The sequence below is a fragment of the Dendrobium catenatum genome, unplaced genomic scaffold (assembly GCF_001605985.2).
Source record: "Dendrobium catenatum unplaced genomic scaffold, ASM160598v2 fragScaff_scaffold_1521, whole genome shotgun sequence".
In the NCBI taxonomy this organism is placed as follows: domain Eukaryota; kingdom Viridiplantae; phylum Streptophyta; class Magnoliopsida; order Asparagales; family Orchidaceae; genus Dendrobium; species Dendrobium catenatum.
The window spans coordinates 1,302,165-1,307,400 of record NW_021319983.1 but is presented as its reverse complement, the minus strand read 5'-3'; the positions used below and the strand labels follow the sequence as shown (position 1 = coordinate 1,307,400).

The 5,236-nt window shown below is 32.4% G+C and overlaps 1 long non-coding RNA gene across 1 annotated transcript; it reads left to right on the top strand.

Annotated features, from left to right (window-relative positions):
* The first annotated feature begins 348 nt into the window (after positions 1 to 348).
* Positions 349 to 4,928, top strand: LOC114581106. The gene is made up of 2 exons (XR_003702924.1): positions 349 to 766; positions 2,236 to 4,928. It is a non-coding gene; the product is annotated as an uncharacterized LOC114581106 (long non-coding RNA).
* The last annotated feature ends 308 nt before the right edge of the window (positions 4,929 to 5,236 follow it).

Below are 5,236 nucleotides of genomic sequence, written 5' to 3'. Positions count from 1 at the left end.
GGGTTACTTTCATCAATAATTCATAACGATTACCAGTTGATTAAAATATTGTTTTCTTTTTTTTTTGCCCGAAGCTTTAATCCCATTTGATTATTTTTATTTTTTATTTTTTTGGTTAAAGCAATTTTAAACAAAACAAGGTAGTCGACGGTCAATGGAAAACGATTTTTAAATAAATTAAAGAGAGATTTAAATACACACCATAAAATTTAAATTATTTACATATCCAGTAATTAAAATTTATTTAATTGTTTAAATAATATATTAAAATCCAAATAGGGCCTTGCCGTTTGTTCTGCTTTGCAACTCTATTGGGAACCAAATCAAGTCCTAAAGACAAACCTGAAATCCTCAACCGACCGTTAGAAGGAAAGAAAATAGTTCATACACATCACTACAATTTCTTCCGCTAACTGAGATGAAAAGTTACAGCAGAAAAGGAATGTGGCTACCAATACCAGATATTCTGACATTTGGAACGATAGAAAGAGCTGGTTGTTTTTTATTGAAGTGCTATAAACTTATTGGAAATCACTTTTCAAGAAGTTATGGGGGTTGTTTGGAAAATAGTTCTATGAAATGTTATGGCTGATTGATTGTTTCAAAGATGACTAGGCCATGCAGGCACAATTTCGTATTAAATAAGCTCCACTCATATTGGTTCTTGAAATGAATGGAAGCAAATTATATATGATCACTAGGGATGAAGTTATAACATCTTATTGATGTAAAACTTGAAGGAACTTAAAAGAACTATCAATATATGGTTCGTTTGTGACGGCTTTTTTACTGCTTCTTAAAACAATTTTCTAGTATAAAGTTTGTAACTTTTAAACTAGAAAGCAGTTTTAAGAAGCAATAAAAAAGCCGTCTCAAACGAAACCATACAGTGTTAACTATATGATCAATAGACAAATAGCAATTACAAACATACATTTCATTATCATAATTACTCAACTATTGTTTTGCATTTTTACAAGTACAAATAGAGAAGGAATTAAACGATGTTTGCACTAAAACTAAAGTTTAGTATAGCATAATTACAAATATTCTTAAACAAATATATATTTTGTTTATACTTTAAAACAAATCATATGTTTTTTTTTCTTATCAGAGAGGCATTATTCTACAAACTACAAATAGATATTTATAACAGTATAAGAATAAGAATAAATTTTAATGTCCATGCATAATAGCAAAGTTATGTTACATAGATTAATAAAGAAAATATATCTTTGTATGATTATGACATCAAGGCTGATAATTTAATTTTATTCTAAAAAAAAATACAATTGGACAAGCCTCAGGCCAAGCTTAGGCTTTGCCCTGCAAAATCAGAATCAATTTGGTATCAAACTTCCAAGTGAGGGAGAAGTTGTAATTCCATTCATCACTATCATTAGCCTTATCCTACCCTGAATGAAACAACACTGGAAAATATTGGTTTAACAAAAATTATAGTATTACTTGCTAACACTTGCTCGATTCATTGTTTAGTGCAATGTCAATAGTAGCTTTCAGTCAAAGAGTTGTTAAAAAAAAAAAAAATTTTTAAAAAAAAAAAAAAAATCAAGGCACAAAAAAAAAAGATAAAAAAGGACTCAAAAACAAAAACTATGTCACTATTTCAACTTGAACTGAATGTCTTTACCTCTTATGAGCAACCTACAGGCTACATCATATATACATACGCTCAGACAGCTTCCATGCCCTCTCCCTATTGCTAACCTTCAATAATTCATATCGACACATCTACTTTAAGTGTTGATGATTTTGATACTCACATAAAAAATATAGCACACCTGCATGTCACTTAATCTGACACTAATGAAAGTTCTAGCAACTAAAATGCCTTTGATGGCGGAACTAAAATGACTTTAATGGTGCAACCATAAAACTCTCTCATAAGGGTTGTAATCCTTGGAATAGGAGTGATATTGAGCGAAGTTTAAGTGATCAACCCAAATTCAAAATCAAATCAATTCAAATTCAATTTAAGTTTCACTTTGAGTTAATTTTCAAGTTGATTCAACTCAAGGCTCTTAAACAAATATATTCAACTTTGTATGCATAGATATCTTATAATTATATTTAAAAAATTTCTATTTAACAAACATAATAAACTTTGTATGCACATATATAAGATTTGTATCATATATACATACGCTCACACAAATTTTTATGCATATACATAATCAACTATGTAGAAATGAAAGAGGAAGAATCCTTACACAGGCTCATGAAAGAAAAGCATTTTAATATCTTGGTGAGCACACAGCAGCGAGATGAGCTTCATTGTCTCTAAAATTCTTGTTGCCAGAAAATGCCCCTTTATTAAGAATGTTTTAATCTTCCAATCAAATGTGGAGAACTGCGCCATACTAATTTTAAGATCCATCTTGGACCATCATGCGCAAATGAAGATGAATGAGTAAATGGACATTTGAACTCTAAGATAAGGATTGGAGGCAATTTTAGCCAAACAACTGTATTTAGGTTGATGCTCAGAGATCAACCTTGACGGTGATTTGAATTGTACGTCGGTTTGGCCCGTAAGCCTCATGATTGGTGTCAATGAGATGTGCTTCATCAATGTCAATGTGTGAGTAGATACAAATCTTAACGTGATCAAGTGGTGCGGGAGCTATTTTTTAGTTTCATAATGATTACCCCCAATTTTTAGATATAAAAAGTACAAAAAAGCTTCATTGCCCCATTTATTATACTTAGTAAAAAGTATAATAAATTATATTTTTATTAGATTTAAATGAGAATTTGACTCTTAATAAGACAAAATAGAGAAAAAAGATTCATGTAGCCGACCCAACATAATGGGATAAATGCATGATATTGTTTTTATTGTTGTTTTGCTCGATTATAACTAGAACTCCTAGTAACCCAAATAATAACCTAAATGTAGGAAAATGGTCATATATATTGAAGCAACCTTTGTGTGGTGCCTGGAACAATTTCCAAAGCAAATGTTAACAGTGGATTGATACTTTCATGATCAACAATTGATTCAATTGAAGCCAATTTGGCAAAAGGGTATACCACAAGTGGCTTACAAATGGATGTTATGTGTACCATCTCTTGTATGTTGATAACATGTGGATTCCATGTCTTGTATGTTGATAACATGTGGATTCTGGTCAGTGACATATCATAGGTTTAGACTTTGAAAGCTGATTTGAGAATTAAAATTCAAGTTAAAAGATCTTGGAGCGAGAAGGTAGATGTAAAGGATAGAGATTGTACGAGATAGAAATGAATTCATTTTTCTTTAATTCAATAGAAATATGTTAAGGAGGTCTTTCTTGCAAGCAACAAAGCCTAACAATTCTCTCTATACTAGTCATTTCTTGGTTGTCAACAGCTTCCCCTTCTTTGTCTACAATAGAAGCATATGACTAGAGTATATTATGCATGTGCAACTAGAAGCATTACGAAACCTATAGTGAACAACTTTCATCAACAGGTACATGGAAAGCATAGCAAGGCTCATGTGAAAGAAATGAAATAGATTTTGAACTATTAACAAGGAAACACATTATTGTTTGATGAGTGGTTGTGGCAATTTTTTTAAAGTGATGATATTTTCTGGTTCTGATTAGGTCAGTGACCTTGATAAATATAAGTCATAAAACGAGCAGATCTTCACTTTCACAAGGGATGCCTTAAGTATCAAGCAAAACAAAAACACAAAAGGAGTTCCATAAATTGAAAGGCTTCCTTTAGCTTGCAGTAGTTTTTTTTTTTCCCCGTAAAGAAAGTAAATGATACTGATTGAAGCTGACAAAAAGGTAATTAGATTAATAGGTTTGCATGGCTGGAAGATTGGATTTAGACTAAGATTGTTCAGTGGATTAAGGAGATAATTAGAGCGTTATTCACCTAGCCCATGATCAAATAAATCATGAGAGAACCAAACATATTGACTTATGGTGTCATTTCATCAAAGCAAAAGTTTAAGATGATAAAAATTTAAGTTCAAAATTTTGCTGACACGTTTATAAATATGATCCTGATCCACAAGTTCATTCCATTCCTGAAAATTGTTAGTATTTGCAATTTCTGATGACCAATAAGGTTTTAAATGATGCGAAGGCTATGCTGACCAATGAATTGACTATGGTAATTGACTTTGCCTTTATTTGAGAGGGAGGATATTACAAAAGTGGAGAAATTATAAGGGTTATATCAAGCACCAAGGTGTAAAAGTGGAAGTAAAAAATAATGAGAGCAATGGGCGTGGCTTATCATTTTTATCTATGATTTCCATTGGTTCTTTACTGGGAGAGAAAAGCAAATAAAAAATGATTAGCAATCATTCTTTCATTGGTCTCTTTATTTTCTTTTTTTTTTTAGGGTATTTATTATTTCGTGCCAGCATAACTTCTCCTAGACAGGAGAAATTATTAGGTGCGGACACCGGACGGAGAGAACCGTACAGTTTACTCTCTCTCTACAGTAAAAGCGCAATTAAAACGCAGCTACTACAGCAACTGTGCTTTTAATGTTGACAGAGAGAAATTCAGATGATTCTTTGTGTCCTATGTCCGCACCTAATAATTTTCCCCTAGACAAACCCTATCTTTCTTTGTGAAACCAAGAAGCATTTGGGCTGCTTCTCATAACAGCATGGCATTATAGAAGAAATGAACTAAAAGCGTGAATTCTGAATTAGCCAGCATCAATATTAACGAGTGAATTTCCAAGGAATTTCAGAAAAACCTTCCCGTAGAGCACATACTACAATGACCTAAGTTATGCCGCATCTGAAGCACAGAATTTACCACAGAGTGAAAAATCAAGACGCTTATAGGTCAAATTTATCATTAAGTGCATCAGTTGAGATGAACCCCAAGGTGTTGCCAAAGAAAAAGAGTCGTCTTCTATAGCCATTTCAAAGAAAGCAGTAAAAACCTAAAGAAAATCCGGAAATTCCTTTTCTTTTCAAAATCACTATCTTAAAGAATGCGAAACCAAAATACACAATCAGATGATATTATCTAACAGCGAACATTAACTTAATGGAACCAAAGATGACATAATTATCAGACAAGTTGAAGAAGCTTTGGATAATGGAGCACAAAAAGGTTTGATTGGAAGCGTACCCGAGAATGAAGATGAGGGGAAAGATAATGACGCTGATGGGAGCCCGAGGAAAGATGTGCGAAGAAGAGAGGAAGTACGCACAGGTGCCATTGAGACGGCAAGATGGCTTCTTTTATCA